Here is an 18,979-nt window from a genome sequence, read left to right as displayed (position 1 = left end):
TGGATGGTGATCCGCAGGCCATTGGATGATAGCCATTGGATACCTATTGAAATGACTCTTATTAGCACATTCGCATTTTTCCATCTTAATAATTCTCAATTCAAGGGCACCAGAAGGACAACACACCGCAGCCGAAGCAATCACAAATTTGCTGTTGCCTTGAAACTACAAAGAACCTCTTAATCTAGGATAAATTGCAGAGTGATTTAGCCAAACTCGTATTGTTCCAACGTAAAAGAACATACTGCTAATTTCAGAAAGTGAGAAAATGTAATTACAATAATAAACAGATTGAGAACGCATTTATTTTTCTTCTGCAGCTCTAGGTAATAAAAAAAATAGCCAAAGTAGACCATGCAGAGCGGGGGCAGTAATTGATCTAGCGGAAGCGGTGAGGGCTAGGATCCGCCAGATTGTATTTGATTATAATATTACTGAAGAACCATTATTCCTGGTAATTATTCTTAGTTCAGAATGCAATCGTTTGGCAATCTCAGCTATCCTATCCTGTTTCCCAAACTTCCTACCTCATAGAAAAGGGACTTCTCTCTTTAGCGTCCATATGTCTTAATAGGATATATGGAAACAGGTTGTCATAAGAAGGCAACACTTCACTTTTAGGCTACGCTCACGATAAGAGACCAATACAACAAAGTGTTTACAGCAGAAATCTGGTGTAAAATGCTAAAGTTGCTAAATTTTTGCACAACACCACATTGTACAAAAATTGTGCCACTTTAGGAGTTATCTCGCCAGTCAAGCCAGCAATGCCAAAGTGGGTAAAGCATAGGTGGGATGGGCACACGGCAATGCCTACCCATCAAGTTCATGATCAAAAGTGGCATACCTTATGCCATCTTACTACATTCCCTGCCAGGGGTAAGCTTTCTTTTGAGGCACACAGCAGTGCACACTAAGATGCCCGAATTCATTAAGTGGCTTGTGCCTCTTAATAAATCTGGTGCCTCTTACTCCACCGTGCTCCTTCGCTAAGACGGGCATGTACAAAGTGCTACATTTTTTGAGGTGCTCAAAAACAACAATTTTTTCAAGTGATAACTTCTTTAGCAAATGCTTTTTTTTTGGAAAATTTTTGGAGTTTTTCTTTTTTCTGAAAATTGTTTTTTGAGGAGGATTTCGAAGCGGATCCATTCCAAAAAAAAAATCTTTGGTGAACATTACCTTAAAGATCCTGAAATTTCGAGTGATCAGCTATTATTGCCAACTTAAAGAAGTTGTCCACTACTTTATCCCCCCTTCTGTTGCTGATAATTCCTGTGAGCGGCGCTATCGGTGGCCGCTCACAGGCATCACCTGACCCCGCGCTAACGTCACAACAAGTGAGGCATGACTCAGCACTGGGGTCCCCGCAGTGGCTGCTGGGTTGTGGGCGGGGTTACCCCCCGCGTCACACCCAGCATCCACCGCGCGCTTTCCCAATGAATGGGGAGAGGCAGAGCGCGTGGTGGATGCCGGGTGTGACTCGGGGGGTAATCCCGCCAACAGCCTGGCATCCACCGTGGAACCAGGAAGATCGTGACCCCCGGCTGCTGCCAGCACTTGTCGTGACATCAGCGAATGTTAGAGCCGGCTGCAGCCGGGGGTCACGTGATGCCTGTGAGCGGCCAGTGATAGCGCCACTCACAGGCAGTATCAGCAACAGAAGGTATTTACAAGAAGTCTTAGGGGCCCCGGGGGGATACATGGGGGGGGGATATACAGTAAAGTAGTGGACAACCCCTTTAAGCTATTAGTGATTTATACTTGAAGTGTTGCATTAAAATAAGCAGACAGCTATATAGTATATTACAGGCACGACGCCATGTTTATGAAGTTCATATACCCAAAAGGGTATCTAAAGTAACTGTAAGAGTAAGTGGAACTGTGCACCTTAGCAAGAGGGGCTTAGAACAGGCAAAACTTTTTAGAAAGCTCGTAAAGAGTGTACCAGCTGCTGCTCCTCTTGGTGCCAGTTATGCAGTATGCCAACCACAGTAAGTGCAGAAGAGGGTACAAGAAAAACAAGAGACCAATGGGCACTGCTGAAAAAGTTGATGGCTCAGAGGTAGACGCACAGTCACTTTATTGAGGCTTCGAGTTTCAGTGCCTTCGTCAGGCCTGGACTTGTTTTTCTTCTACATTCTACTGCAAAAGAGTTTTAGGGCAAATTGGCAAAGTAGGAGAGTTTCCTTTGCTTGGTAGCACCTTCGAGGAATTAGAAGAGGGTGTCGCTAAGTACAAATTGCTCCACATACATGGTTGTATCTGGATCAGTTAATCCCCTGGAGTAAGTTTTAAAGTTTTATGGCAAACTGATGATCACTTCAGCAACTGTTTTTAGAGAAAGTTTTGTTGTTAAGAAAGATCCTTTTAACGATAGATTCACATGGAGTTATATTTTCACATTGGTTTCCATGTGAGATTTGGCCACAAACCCTCCGCTTTCAATTTTAATACGTAATCTGTGCTCCGAGCACATTTGTTTTCCTACGGATTTAAAAATCAGCATCACAGAAAAATATAAAATGTGACAGGTGTATTATTGCGAATGATTCCTCACCAGATTTTCCTGACTGAATGTGGCTAATCTATGTGCAGATACACAGCATATCAAGCTACGCTTCCACGGCAGAAATCCCAGATTCTGCATTGGATTTTTGTTGCAGATTTTCTCGCAAATCCGCTTTAGATTTTTTAGACACAAAAGAATTTCACACTGAATAATACGTTTACTCGTGTCTAAAGAGTCCTCGTTACATATATTCCATCTATTCATCAGATGCAATGGCCATATGTATGGTATTAACACCAGCAGAGATAATTGTTAGGCTTTCAACATCTTGAGAATCATCGAATATGCAGGTACATGGAAGGCGACAAATTCCATGTAAAGTTTACAAATATTTTACTTCTAAAACTTCATATTGTTTTGTAAGTAGAGCAGCCTAAAATATTGAGTAGAACGTCACTAAAACTGCATCCTACAAGAAGTCCCAATTGGCACTCTCTATCAAGCAAGCCATTTTTCATAGTTTTCACAGTTTAGAAATATAAAATAATAACCTACTTATTGGTCAGATAATATATTTAATATTTTTGACCATTGCTGCATTTTAGAGCCACCAAAAACATTGTGCTCTTCTATTTACTATGCTACAGGAACAGAAACCCAACAAGTTAAAACCCGTAGAGCCGTCAAATGGAAATTGCACAATTCATCAGTATGAAGAGCTAATAAGAAGAGCTATTTTGCATCTTCTGGTTCCGTGAAGGAGCCTCCATTACAAATTTTGCCAAATTTGCTTGGAGGAATAACATTACATGCAGAATTATTCCCATCATCAAAACATGAACACTACAACAGAACCCTGTTGGACACTATTGTAAGTCAATGGAACCAGTTGGCACCTGTGGTATGTTTTGTGGCATTATTAATGTAAAACACAACATAGAAGTGGAAGAGAATTATTGAATGGGGTAGAATGGTGGGATTACTTAAGGCCCCTATATTACCGACTCTTCCCCCAACTTATAATGTTGGAGGACAGAAAGATCTGACATGTTCAATTTTGGACAGCCATTCCTTTTTGTTCTGTAAGATATAAGCTGCCATTAGAGAAGTGTCACAGATGTGTCAGATGTAACAGACAGTCGCTCTGCATCTGGCTGCAGAAGGTCACTGCGTTTGGCATTGCAGATGCCTTTTTAACCCTAGAACGCATACCTGGGGCCTCGCAGGCCCGCCCTGTTAATTGTTTTCTATTTTCTGCAAGATTTCTTTAGTTACAATTTTGAAACTCTAGGTATTCCTCAGGTATATAGTGGTTTGTCATTTCCAGTTGGTCATTTATTTATTATTTGCACACGGGCCTAAAAGGCCCCAGGTATGTGAAAATGTAGATTTTTATGGTCATGCGTTCTAGGGTTAATCCTTCTGACTTTTGGACCCAGCGGCAACCTCACTCCTGCTCTGATTGACACACCCTGGTCTGGGTGTTTATAAACTCTCAGTCTTCTTCAGGGAGTCGCTGATGATATTCTCATTTTCCCTGGTGAAGGCTTGGAGCTATAGCAGTTGGCTAGCTTCCTCTCTGGTGCCCTTGGAGGACGTTTGGTGTTATCCCTCTGGTGTCTGCTCAAGCTAATTTTTACCCCCTTTGTTTGTCTCCCTTGTTGTCTTTAATTTATAGTGGGCACTGACCAGTGCTCACCCCCGCTATCTAGGGCCTAGCTCTAGGGATATACAGGGCTTAGGTTTTCTGCTTAGCGATTGGTGTGGATCGAATATTCAGATGGTAGGGTAGTCAGGGTGTTATTAGATCTGCCTAGGGGTCTTCACTCCCCCTTTTCTTAGTGTCTGGGCTTCCTTCCCCTCATCACTTCGTGTTGCACTTAGTCTTTCCCACACTGTGCATGACAAGAAGTCTAGCATTGGCTGTCTCATAGAGAACACAGGAGTGCTTGGCAGGGCGAGCGGTTGTGTATAGGAGAGTCGGGGGAAATAGCTGCCGACAGAGTGGTCAACATAAAAATCATTCGGCCAACAGATATCTAAAGTGAATGGGGAGCTTTAGACTCTATTCATACTAGCATTTTGTGTTTCTTCCATAATAAGGCCATGAGAGCCATGAAGGACCTTTTGTTCTTTAACAGATCCCAAGAAATCTTGATAGAGTTCATCAACTTCTAATGGGGCCCATCTATGTTCTGTTGGAGTTCCAGTATTTTTTATGGCAAAAACAACATTGCAATCTAAAAATCTAAATATCGGAACCCTTGAAGAGAAGCGAAAAGAGCCTTGGATAGACAATTTTTATCCAGAGGATTAAATAATTGATTGAAAAGAGAATGGCTAAGTAAAAATGGGAGATAAGGAGAATACTGCATTAATGCAAGCACAGAATTATGCACAGTTTATACAGGGAAAAATGATTTAGTAATAGTATAAGTTTTGCAGGGTTTTTTTTCAGCTGGACAAGACAGAATTTAATTAGTTTTTTAATATGTCCACTAATATGCCAGAACATCAGGCACTTCTAAAGTACTGAATAGTGGTGGGGGGTGAAGACATTGTGGTGTGGTCAATTGCTATAGAAAATCTGCAAGGAAGATGGCGGGAAAATGATTGATTCAGTTTGGACCAGATTTAATTTGAGATAATTGGAAGACGTCCAGGAAGAGATGGATTTAAGGCAATTTGCAATAAAATAAGAAGATATGATGCAAGTGGAAATATACATTAATGTATCATCAGCATATAGATGGTGATTTAAACTGTAAGAGTTGATTAGTTTGCCTAAGGAGTATATGGAGAGCAGAAGGAGGCCAAGGACATAACTTAGATATAAACTGAATGATAGATGTAGGAAGTAGAGAGAAATGTTATATTTGATGAAAAAGAAAAAGCAAGTTAGTAAAGATACAAAACTAAAGTTACAGAAACCAAGTAAAGTTTTATAATAAACCAAGTAAAGTTTTATAAATTTCAAAAAAAAGTTCAGTCCCAAAGACTTTTTACATGTTTTATTTTTTTATTTTTTCCTAGGTCACACCTGAAGTCTGTCCTAGTCATAGCAATATCATAAGGGCAACACAGAAAACATTAAAACATTGCCATGGCCACCTGCAATGATTGCGGCTTATGCCAATACAGCTCGAAAATCATCCAGCCATGGCCAGCTCAGGCTTCATTTGTGTCTTAGTATAGGAAATAAGATTTATTTTTTTAATAATAGCATTTAAGAAGTTTTGATGAGATGCTTTTCATTTTTTTTGCATGAAGATACTTTTGAAATATTCTGTATAGTTCACATAAATAATTTAAGAAAAGTTACTATTATGTATCCGTCAAAACTCAAAAGGGCCAACGTGGACAGGCTTGACACGAACCTAGCAGGTTCCAAGGACTCTCCAATATTTACCTTTTCACCCCTATTGAAGGATCTGACCTTCATGGCAAAGATCTCTGGGCTACATTCTATACAAAGAGGACAATGAGAAAATTGGTTTCCAAAAGCTTAGTTGAGGATAGTCAGGTTCAAGGCCATTAGGTCTGATATAGAATCATAGAATGTTAGAGTTGGAAGGGACCTCCAGGGTCATCGTGTCCAACCCCCTGCTCAATGAAGGAGTCACTAAACCATCTCAGACAGATGTCTGTCCAGCCTCTGTGTGAAGACTTCCATTGAAGGAGAACTCACCACCTCTCGTGGCCGCCTGTTCCACTCATTGATCTCCCTCACTGTCAAAAAGTTTTTCCTAATATCTAATCTGTATCTTCTCCCTTTCAGCTTCATTCCATTGCTTCTCGTGTTTCCATGTGTAAATGAGAATAAGGATGATCCCTCCACACTGTGACAGCCCTTCAGATATTTGTAGACAGCTATTAAGTCTCCTCTTTACCTTCTTTTTTGCAAACTAAATATTCCCAGATCCTTTAACCGTTCCTCGTAGGACATAGTTTGCAGTCCGCTCACCATCCTGGTAGCTCTTCTCTAAACATGCTCCAGTTTTTCAATGTCTTTTTTAAAATGCGGTGCCCAGAACTGAACACAGTATTCCAGATGAAGTCTGACCAAGGAGGAGTAGAGGAGGATAGTTACTTCATGTGATCTAGACTCTATGCTTCTCTTAATACATCCAAGAACTGTGTTTGCCTTTTTTAGCTGTAGCATCACACTGTTGACTCCTGTGATCTTTTAGTATACCCAAATCTTTTTCACAGACGTTAGGCAAAAGAATATTCAGACAGGCCAGACAGGCCAAGGGTCAAATCTAGAAGGACATGAATGGGTTAAACAGAAGAGAACATGAGGAACAAATCCAGATTTGAATACAAAGGGTCTATTAAATTTAAGGGCACCAGAGTTAGGCTGCGTGCACACGATGCGTTTTTCAAGAGTTTATGCTGCGGAATTTCCGCAGCGGAAACGCATCAAAAACGCATGGTAATCCGCACCCCATGGTCCCCAATGGCATTCCGCAATGTCAATGCACATGCTGCGGATTATTCCGCAGCGTTTCTGCAGCGCAAATAAATCCGCAGCATGTTCACTAATTTTTGCGGAAGCGCAGCGGAAGCGCCGCCATTGACTTGCATTGAGACGCATAGAATCCGTGTCTGTACATTTGTACAAGCAGATTATATGCGTCTCTATGTGCGGATGGTACCCAGTTCTGGAGGAGAGAAGACTCTCATCCAGACCTGGGTACCATTGTACCTGTAAAAAAAAGAATAAAATAATAAATAAAGTTATATTCACCTGTCTGGCGGCCCCTGCAGCGCTTCTCCTTCCAGGACCTGAGATGACGTCACGGTCATGTGACCGCAGGCTGTCTCGCGAGATGCCGGCAACCCGGAAGAAGCCAGGACGAGCGCGACAGCACACGCGGCGGGGGATCGGGGGTAAGTATAGCTTTATTTTTTTATTTTTACGGTCACACTATATAAATCCATGCCTTTTGCATGGATTTATATAGTGTGACCTAGTTGTCAAGCACTTTCCAAGTGATGCTATCGCTTGGAAAGTGCTTGTCAGTCCACATGCGGAAACACATGCGTTAACGCATGTGGGTACGCATGTGAATCCGCATGTATTCCGCATGTATTCTGCAGGAAAAACGCATGCACAATCTGCATGCGTTTTTTCTGCCAGGGAGATGCAGAAATGCTGCAGAAATTTTCTGCTTCATTTCTGCATCGTGGGCACATAGCTTTACAGTAGTCTGCTAATATCAGAGTTGCGCGTGAGATTGCACAATGATTCCAGGTGAGCCTTTTCAGTATTGGACTCGAGTAAGCCAGTCTGTGCTGATTCACACATAGGAATGATAGATGTAGGAAGTAGAGAGAAATGTTATATTTGATGAAAAAGAAAAAGCAATGATTGTCAAGGGACTGGTATCACATGGGGTTTAAATAGGGCAACATACACCCCTAATGGCCATAAAATCCTGTCTTTGGCTGCTGACTAGCCTCAGTGATTGACTACTTTTATTAACTTTTCTTAAATCATTCATATTCAGGGCTCGGTAGCATTCCTGCAGGAGGTGAGTGCAATCTGCCTCCAGTAGAGTCACGATCAGAGTACATATCACCCTTCACTAAGGTCCACACCACCTTTCCTGGTATCAGTGATACCTACTGGATCAGAAAGAAAGCAGCCACCAGCAGTGTTAAGAACAATTCTAATTTACCAATGAACATGAAAATGATCAAAAGCCGAAATCTTAGATTCAAAGTCCAAACCGGAAAGAATTGTATGTACATTCTGCTATAGGGTTCAATAAAAATCCTGTAAATGCAGAGACAAAGGACAACTAACCGATCAGCGCTCAAATAGGATTTTAAAAATTACATATAGTGAATTCACTGAGTGTCTTAGGGCTGATGATGGCCATATTACAGACAGTATTGTATACATCTGTAAAACAGTGCCCAGTAATGACTTTCAATCCCAACTGTTCAGACACTTGTCCATGGGAAGCTATATAGATGAAAAGTCTAGCTCAAAAGTGGATCCCTGCCCCTGTTTGTACAAAGTACAAGAAACATGGGCAGGTGTCTGAATAGTTGGGCCCCTGTCATGCTCTGCCCTTATCTACATTGAAGTCGGCTGACACAAGGGAAAGTTCAAATACTAGAGACAGAATAGAACCATCCCAATTGGGGTCACCTTGTCGCGGTTGGATGGCTTTTACGCTTTTTTGATCAAACTAATGTTAACTGGGTATCCTATGTTATTAACATGTACTATTCCGATTTACTTATATACTTACTACAGGGTATATAATCATTTGTTTTTTTCTTGGGTTATGTTTCTGAAATTGCCACTGTGTGAACGTGCTCTTACACATTGCACATATCTCAACTTAAGCTCCAGCTCATTTCTTTGGTTTTGCTGTAGTTTCTTGTACTTTGTACATACCTTTTTGAGCTAGGCATGTCATCTATATAGCTTCCCATTCACAGGTGTCTGAGCTGTGAAGCTCCCGTCTACCCTTACCTACATTGAGATCAGCTGAAACAATTAAGGTTTTGATACTAGAGAAAGGATAGAACCATCCTGACTGGGTACACCTTGTCGTGGTGGGATGGCTTTTACGCTTTTTTGATCAAAATAATGTCAACTGGGAACACTATGTTATTTACATGTACTATTATTATTTACTCACTACATGGTATATGCAGATTTTTTTTTCTTGGGTTTTGTTTATTAATTATTATGAAATCAATCATAAAGAAAAAATGTAGCATGTTCTACTACTGTGATATGAGATATTCTCCACTAGAATGATTGCAGAACAGAGGCACAATATGGCGGTGCAAAAATATAGGCCAACATGGAGTCGATTGTCCATGCTATGCAGCTTCACCATGTGCATAAACTATAGCCTCCAGGTTTAGGATCATACATTGTTGGAATAAGTACAGTAATCTGATTCATGAATATCTCCAAGCAAGGGAGGAACTCAATGTTAAACAATTTCGAGAAATGCTTAATCAGCATAAGAGAACCAATTATTTTAAGATGTTGAAGAAGATTTATGTGCATCCATCAAAATGTCACCAACTAGAACTATGGAAACCAAATGCAATATTTCAAATTGTATTGGAAAAGTTTAATATTTATACAACTCACACTTTTGAAAACTTAGGGGTCAAAATTATAGAGAATGAGAGATTGAAGGCCACAGTGCAAAAGGAAGGGGGTTACGACTATATACTGATTGTAAATGGTCACTGTCACTTAAGCGGACTTTGAATAAATAGTACAAGCAAATATAAAAATAATTTGTAACCTATCCAATCTGAAAAATATGCTGCTTTCTCAATTTATGAGCCACGTCTTCTGCACTCCCCCCTCCTCAAGAGCAAATCATTCACTCAGAAATGCAGCAAAAATCTGTTTTGCTCAAAACAAGATGGACTGCCAGCTCACTGAGGGATCAGATTACAGCTGCCTATTAACATCAATGGATACTAGAGTGCAGAGAATAGGAGGAGGAGTAAGTGTTTTTCTCACCCCAGGCTGAATTTACAGCTATATTGTATAGAATTGTGTCCTCCATGCTGCTTCTGAACATGCACTGTACAACATAGGTAGCAGAGAGCAGGAATACATAATTTCTGTGTGTACTATGTATGGGAGACATCTCTGAGCTAATGGGTTGAAACTAGCTCCTATGATAACTGAAAATCAGAGAAGAGCATGAAGAGGAATGAACTGGTGAAAAATGCATCATATGCATGTGTGTCACCCTGGCCTGGATGCCACAAAATGTAATAAAGCTGTGTCTGAGAGCAAGGGGGAGGTTCTCTAGTCAGGGGAACATTAGCATGCAATGCCTCCTGTCTCAGGCCAGTAGGGGGAGCAGGCTGCCCCAATAAAAGCTGGTGCTGGGGGCAGGGTTAAGGAGAACTTGATGGCCTGTCTCAGCACTGAGACTTGTCCCAGAGCAGAGCAGGGACAGACAGTTGCACTGCACCTAAGAGGAAGTGTGGCAGGAGGAGAGCCACAAGCCAGAGACAAGAGGCGAAGCAAGCCTGTCTTGGCAGATAAGAGACTGACTTTACCAGACTTTGGTGTCTGAGGCTGGGAGGATTCTACATCCCCCAGCAGATAACCAGTTCGCAGGGGACTGTATATTCCTTGGCCTAAGAAGCCTGGAGGCTCTGCCACAACAGAAGGGACCAGCAAAGCCGTACAAGGCTGGGAGCAGAAAGGAACCCACGTCGCAGGCCATACAGGCGAGAATACACGGAAAGCTCGGAAACGTGGGCTGTTACCCTATAAGGAGGAGATAGCCAGAAGGAGCGCAAAAAGCACGGTAGGCCTACACCCTCACCCTGACCAGGGCCAATCTCCCCGTTGCTCTCAGACATCCAGGTCCCCTCCTAGCTGGGACTGTTTATGGGTCAGTTTACCTGTTTTAGTAAAGACCCTGGACTGCAACTTGTTGTCTGTGTGCTCCTTGCTCCTCCAGCACTATTAACACTGGGACTCTCACTACCATCACTCCCACCATCCATTATACTGCCCTGGGGCCGCACTCTTCCCGTGGGGAGTCACACTACCCTAGCTGCACACCTCATCAGCCCCAGCGGTCTGCATGCAGTGGCGGTTCCTAATAACCGCAATCCACGGGTGGCGTAGTCGGACAATATCAGCAGAACGTAGCAGACTACCACTGGCCTGACCACCCTGAGCCACGGAACCGGGTTGCCACTACTACTCCCATCGTTCCCCCTATTGCCCAGATCCGAGTGCCCCAGGGCCCAGGGGGCGAGTCAGCTTTGGCGTAGTCGGCAGGATTTCGTGCCCGCAACCACCGGGTACTGCGTGCCTGAAAAAGACTTTTGTAACTTACCTGTGGCGAAGTTTCCCGCCGTCCGAAGTAGTTTCCCCCCATCCGGAGCAGATTCCCGCCATCAGACGCCATCTTGGACCGTTTCCCGCCGTCTTCTGCCGTCTTCCCGCCATCCGCAGCTGTTTCCCGCCATCGGACGCCATCTTCAGGATGCCGCACGGGAAGAAGAGGGGCGTGGACGCCGAAAGCGCGCGAGACCCGAAGCTCCGCCCCACGCACCGACGCTGCGCAAGGTCCTGGAAGGGAGAGAGAGCGACGCTGACGTCATCAGGACGCGACGCAAGGTCCTCGTCCAGAGCAGCAGCAGCGGAGCCGCGGCCTACAGAAGAGGATCGTCGGAAGGTAGGCCATGCTTAACTAGGGGGGAGGAAGATGTCGGACACAGAGGCGCCCACTACCACCAACGCAGCTGCAGCAGCGGTGATGCCCTTTTCCCTGCCCTACATCCCTGGAGCGGCCTGGCTGCCCAAATACTCAGGGGAGCCCCATGCCCTAACTGACTTCAAGGAAAGGCTATACAGTTTGTTCCACGTTTACCCCCTGACAGAGGAACAGAAGGTCAGCATATTGACAGGGCAGTTAACTGGCGCAGCCCAAAGGGAGGTAAAATCATGGCCCACTGAGGAGAAAAGGACTGTGAAGGGTATTCTGGCCCGGCTGCGGGGTACCTTTGACACACGTACCTCCGCTGAAATTAAAATGAGGTTCTATGGATGTAAGCAGCGGGCACAGGACAGCATCAGAGACTATGCCCTAAATCTGCAGGAAGCCCTGAGGGCTATTCAACAAACTGACCCTGGCAGTGTGCAGGAAATGGATAAACTGCTAACAGAACAATTCATAGAAGGTCTGCTGTCCAGCGCCCACAGGGCCCAGCTGCGCCTCATGTTCTTTCAGAACCCCGACCTGACCTTTGCCCAATTTAAGGACAGGGCCATAAGGGTGCTCCGTGAATCTGCAACCAGTGGCGCTATAAACCCCCGGCGCCCTGCTCTCACCTACCACCAGGAGGCGGCGCCCTCCTCTATGGACCCCGTGGGGGCTGATGCACAGGCCCTGAACCAAGCCCCGTCGGAAGACCTGCACCACCAAGTCCAGGAGCTGACCAGGAGCGTCGCGGCATTGACCAGGACCGTCCAGGCGTTGCAAGTGGACCCGTCAAGACCCATCGAGCTGGCTTCAAGTCCGGAGGATGTCCCGTGGCGTCGACAGAGGAGGATCCCGTCGTTCCGAGGGAGGCCCACAGACCGCTACGCAGAGGATGGACAGCCCATTTGCCGTCGATGCAACCAGCCCGGACACATTTCCAGGTACTGTAATTTAAACGGGTCCAACCTGGGGCAGAGGGCCAACCCCCAGGCATAAGATCACCAGGCCCTTATAATTGGCGTAATAAGTACGTTGGGGGGGCGCCCGGTTTTACCCGTGGTGCTGGACGGTATCCCCATGAGCGCCTTGCTGGATACTGGGTCACAAGTAACCACTATTCCTTATGTACTTTTTAAGCAGTATTGGACTGATGCTGATATCACACGGTATCCAGACAGTAACTTGAGCATCATCGCCAGTAATGGCTTACCCGTGCCGCAGATGAGGTTCAAGGAGATGACCATTAAAATTGGTAAAGTTGAACTGCCGGCACAGGGAGTGATTATTGTGGACATTGACCGTCGTGAAAGTCACCCTAAAATAACTGTTGGTACTAACGTAATTGAAAATTGTCTTTCAGAGGTAGGTAATTGTAATTCTACAACAGGTGGCGGTGAATGCTAATTCCAGCCAACAGAGAGTCCTCAACAAGGAGATAAAAGCCCTGATGAGACGGCAGCAGGTAGAACTGTCTGGTGGTGAGATTGGTAGCGTAAGACTGAGTGACCCATTCCCCATTTCCATGCCTCCCAAAAGTGAAATGATGATCTGGTGTCGGACTGCAATCGGGTTGAGAGGTAGAGACTACCAAGCCATGGTAGAACCCGTGTACTCAGACAGCAGGCCCACCATTTTGACAGCCCGGGGGGTGGTTGATGTCCGTCATGGGAGGGTGCCCGTCCGCATCCTCAACATTGGGGAGAGGGAAGTACACTTACCCAGGTACGCTACACTCGCCAAACTGTTTGTCGTCGAACACAAAGCTATCAGGGCCGTGGAACCCTTGCCTCCATCTCCACAGGCGGAGGGTAATGGCTCCCAGAAACAAAAGGAGGACTGGTGCCAGAAACTCCATGTGGGTGCTGACTCCACTCCCCTGCACCAAAAACAAGGAGTCTACCGGGTGGTACAGGAGTACGAGAGAGTCTTTAGTAAGCACCCCCTAGACTTCGGCCGAGTAAAGGTGATAGAACACCACACCCCCACAGGGAGCCACCCACCGATAAAAGAAAGACACAGACCTGTACCCCCTGCACATTATCAGAACGCAAAGGGCATGCTAAGAGAGATGAAAGAAGCTGGGGTCATTAGAGACAGCTGTAGCCCCTGGGCAGCCCCCTTGGTTCTGGTGAAAAAGAAAGACGGCACCATGAGAATGTGCGTCGACTATAGACAAATCAACCGTATCACCCACAAAGACGCATATCCGCTGCCTAGAATAGAGGAGTCTTTAGCCGCACTAAAATCAGCTAACTTCTTTTCTACTTTGGACCTTACTAGCGGGTACTGGCAGGTTCCTGTGGCAGAGGCTGACAAGGAGAAGACCGCCTTCACCACCCCGATGGGACTGAGTGAGTTCAACTGTATGCCTTTCGGGCTCTGCAACGCACCAGGGACCTTCCAGCGGCTGATGGAATGCTGTCTAGGGCACCGAAACTTCGAGACGGTCCTCCTTTACCTGGACGACATGATCGTCTATTCGAAGACCTATGAGGACCATCTCAAACACCTGGCCGAGGTGTTCGAAGCCCTGGCAGGCTATGGCCTGAAGGTGAAACCATCAAAGTGTCACCTGCTGAAACCAAAGGTCCAGTACCTAGGGCACGTGGTAAGCGCGGAAGGAGTGGCCCCCGACTCTGACAAGGTCACGGCAATCAAGAGCTGGCCAAGCCCCTCGAACATCAAGGAGGTGAGACAGTTTCTCGGGTTGGTAGGCTACTACCGAAGGTTCATCCCCGGGTTCACTAAGATGGCAGCTCCTATGCAGGACCTCCTGATCGGACAGTCTAAGTCCCGAAGTCAAAAGCCACCCTTCAAGTGGGATAAACCGGAAGAGGAGTCCTTCCGCCTGCTAAAGATGGCCCTCACGGGGGATGAGATCCTGGCCTACCCTGATTACGGTCAGCCTTTCAATCTCCACACGGACGCCAGTAATGTGGGACTGTGAGCCGTACTGTCCCAAAACCAACAGGGCAGAGAACGGGTGATCGCGTACGCCAGCCGGAAGCTGAGGCCCACCGAGAGGAACCCGGAGAATTACAGCTCCATTCTTGGCGGTGGTGTGGGCCGTGACGGAATGCTTCAAGCATTACCTGGCCTCCGCGAAGTTCACGGTGTACACGGACAACAACCCGTTGACACACCTGGACAATGCAAGACTGGGTGCCCTAGAACAGCGGTGGATGGCCCATCTCTCCAACTATGACTTCGTGATCAAGTACCGGGCAGGCAAAACCAATGCCAACGCGGACGCCCTATCAAGGATGCCTCACTTACCTGAAGGTGACGAAGACCCAGAAGAGCTGGAGGAGGTAGAACTCCCCGCGTTTCACCGGTATGGAGCCGCTCAATACTCCCACCGCGTGAAAGAGGAGGATCTAACAACCGTGATCATCAATCCCCTACCTCACCACAGCTGGGCCGAGACCCAAGATAGTGACCCTGCCATCCATCTGGTGAAAGAACTGCTGACCCAGGAAGACGCCCGCATGGATCCGGATGCTACAGAGGAAGCCAAGCAGCTGTGGAAGGAGAAGAGCAAGCTGTTCCTCTACGAAGGCAAGTTGTGCAGAAGGATTGTCAACCACCGGACGCACGAGCTGACCTGGCAAGTCGTGGTTCCAAGGCGGGATGCAGCTATGGTCCTGGGAGCTTACCATGACAGAGCGGGACACTTCGGTTGGAAGAAACTGGAGTTCCTACTAAGAGGAAGGTTCTTTTGGGTCGGCATGAGAGGAGCTGTAGAAAAGTGGTGCAGAGACTGTGGCATTTGTCACCTGAGGAGGAAGGACCGCACCAGCCAGAAGACACCCTTGAGGCCCATCGTCACCACGCAGCCTCTTGAGCTGGTAGCTCTGGACCACGTCAAATTGGCTCCAAGCCGGTCTGGATACATCTATGCCCTGACAATCGTGGACCACTATTCCCGTTTTCTAGTGGTGGTCCCGGTAAAGGACTTGACAGCCCAAACAGCGGCCAGAGCCTTCCAGCAATATTTCTGCCGTCCACACGGGTATCCGGAACAGGTCCTGACAGACCAAGGTCCAGCGTTCGAGGCTGAAATCTTCCAGGAGTTCTGCAACCTCTATGGCTGTAAGAAGATTCGTACAACGCCTTACCACCCCCAAACCAACGGGATGTGTGAGAAGATGAACAATATAGTCATTGATCTCCTGAAGACGTTGCCCCTGGAGGAACGCAGCCTGTGGCCAGAAAAACTGCCGGACCTGATAGACCTATACAACAATATCCCGGTGAATGCTACAAACTGCACCCCGGCTTACCTGATGCGAGCTAGACCAGAAAAGCTGCCCGTAGACCTGGAGATGGGAGTCCTAATACCTGAGGACACCTCCCCGGATGCGGACTGGGATACGGAAAGGCAACTGCAGTACAAGAAGGTACAGGAGAGTGTGGAGAAGAGCCTGGCCCAGGTGAGAGAGAGGCAAGAAAAACTCTTCAATCAACACGCCCCTGCTGGTCCCCTAGAACCTGGTGAGCAAGTCCTAAAGCGAAAAAGAAGGCTACATAAGTTGGACGACCAGTGGGAAAAGGAACCCTACACCGTACTGCAGTCTGATCACGACAACCCGAAGGTGTGCGTGATCACCAAGGACGGAGGAGAAACCACTAGTACCGTCTCCAGAGACCACCTTAAAAGATGCCCCGAGCAACTCCTTAGTGCAGAAGAGGATCAGAGTGACCTTGAACCCGCAGAGGACAAGGAAGAAATGATCAGCACCGTTCTCGGAGAGTTCCCTCAGTCCTGGACTCACATAAATGATGCCATAGTGGTACCTGTCCTGCATTTCCTGCAACCGGCACAGCAACAACCAACACCAGAGCCGGAAGGTGAAGAGGAGCAAGCGGTTCCAGAGGCAGAAGAGCCTGTACCAGCAGCCCAGGAGAGTCAACCCTCTGCTGACAGTGAGCCTGCCATGCCTGCGGTAAGCCAAAGGACCCGCAGACAGCTGCCTGCCCTACCTGTACACCCAGCTGGTAGCTGTACCCCTAACGCTAGTGGGGAAAGCCTGGTTGGTCCACCACCAGACAGTGGGCTACGTAGATCAACAAGGAGCACAAAAGGGCAGATACCCGCTCGCTGGAGAATATAGGGTGCACTAAAATTGTAAATAACCCTGTTGCCAAATGTTGAATTGTTTGCAAAGTTACATGCATGTTTGGTAATTCTGTGTTTCAGTTTCTTGCATTTACCGTAAGGACTCACAGGTTATGGACTTTTTATAACCGGGACCTTGTATGGACTGCGTTCGGAGCCTAACCAAGGAATGAACTAAGACTGTAAAGGACTTGGGGTAGGACAGACCCCCACCTGGTTATGGCTCCCCGTTGTGCTGGTGATATGGACACCCGGTCACAGGCCACACTGTGACCTTAAGAACTCAATCTGTGCGTCGTTTGTCTATTAATGTTTTATAGTTATGCATATTGTCTTTGTGTATTGTTTAGTCCCGGAGTACTAAATTTCACTAGGGGGGAATGTGTCACCCTGGCCTGGATGCCACAAAATGTAATAAAGCTGTGTCTGAGAGCAAGGGGGGGGTTCTCTAGTCAGGGGAACATTAGCATGCAATGCCTCCTGTCTCAGGCCAGTAGGTGGAGCAGGCTGCCCCTATAAAAGCTGGTGCTGGGGGCAGGGTTAGGGAGAACTTGATGGCCTGTCTCAGCACTGAGACTTGTCCCAGAGCAGAGCAGGGACAGACAGTTGCACTGCACCTAAGAGGAAGTGTGGCAGGAGGAGAGCCACAAGCCAGAGACAAGAGGCGAAGCAAGCCTGTCTTGGCAGATAAGAGACTGACTTTACCAGACTTTGGTGTCTGAGGCTGGGAGGATTCTACATCCCCCAGCAGATAACCAGTTCGCAGGGGACTGTATATTCCTTGGCCTAAGAAGCCTGGAGGCTCTGCCACAACAGAAGGGACCAGCAAAGCCGTACAAGGCTGGGAGCAGAAAGGAACCCACGTCGCAGGCCATACAGGCGAGAATACACGGAAAGCTCGGAAACGTGGGCTGTTACCCTATAAGGAGGAGATAGCCAGAAGGAGCGCAGAAAGCACGGTAGGCCTACACCCTCACCCTGACCAGGGCCAATCTCCCCGTTGCTCTCAGACATCCAGGTCCCCTCCTAGCTGGGACTGTTTATGGGTCAGTTTACCTGTTTTAGTAAAGACCCTGGACTGCAACTTGTTGTCTGTGTGCTCCTTGCTCCTCCAGCACTATTAACACTGGGACTCTCACTACCATCACTCCCACCATCCATTATACTGTCCTGGGGCCGCACTCTTCCCGTGGGGAGTCACACTACCCTAGCTGCACACCTCATCAGCCCCAGCGGTCTGCATGCAGTGGCGGTTCCTAATAACCGCAATCCACGGGTGGCGTAGTCGGACATTATCAGCAGAATGTAGCAGACTACCACTGGCCTGACCACCCTGAGCCACGGAACCGGGTTGCCACTACTACTCCCATCGTTCCCCCTATTGCCCGGATCCGAGTGCCCCGCGGCCCAGGGGGCGAGTCACATGACGTAATGGCCAGAAATGGTGTTATTAATTTAGCATGCACACGAGAATGACAGCTAATTCTAAAAAGTCCCACAAAAAGACAGTTTGGAGCGCCAAAGGAGCTTCTAAGGACTTCAAGTGGAAAAGTTGGTATGACCAAGTACAAGGTCAAGCTATTAATTGACAGTGATCCAAAAAAGTCAGATTTACACTTATCTACGCAGTGCCGTAAATAGATTACAATGGGCCCCAAAGAAAACTTTTGAATGGGACCCCACCTCCACGCATCACTTTGTGGCACCTCTCCATTGCCTGCTAATCATCTCGTCATTCCATGGCACTCACAGGTCAGTTTGTCATTTCGCGGCATGCTACCCACCCTCTCGTAATCCCACGTTCCTCCATCCAGCATCTCTGCTGTGCTGGAGGAAGGAAAGGGAGGATGCAGTGATGAGGGAGTCATGGAAGGCTGCAGTGCTGAGGGAGTCAAGGGAGGCTGCAGTGCTGAGGGAGTCAAGGGAGGCTGCAGTGCTGAGGGAGTCAAGGGAGGCTGCAGTGCTAGATGGAGGAAAGGGAGGCTGCAGCACTGGAGGAAGGAAAGGGAGGCTGCAGTGCTGGAGGAAGGAAAGAGAGGCTGCAGTGCTGAAGGAAGGAAAGGGAGGCTGCAGCGCTGGAAGAAGGAAAGGGAGGCTGCAGTGCTGGAGGAAGGAAAGAGA

At 47.0% G+C, this 18,979-nt stretch overlaps 1 protein-coding gene across 8 annotated transcripts in view; it reads right to left on the bottom strand.

Annotated features, from left to right (window-relative positions):
* Positions 1-18,979, bottom strand: part of ASTN1 (astrotactin 1) — a 651,398-nt gene that overhangs the window by 224,098 nt on the left and 408,321 nt on the right. The window lies entirely within an intron of this gene.

The sequence above is a fragment of the Phyllobates terribilis genome, unplaced genomic scaffold (assembly GCF_046119375.1).
Source record: "Phyllobates terribilis strain yellow unplaced genomic scaffold, ASM4611937v1 Scaffold_8__6_contigs__length_399053987, whole genome shotgun sequence".
NCBI classification, from domain to species: domain Eukaryota; kingdom Metazoa; phylum Chordata; class Amphibia; order Anura; family Dendrobatidae; genus Phyllobates; species Phyllobates terribilis.
This window is presented reverse-complemented; position numbering and strand designations above follow the sequence as displayed.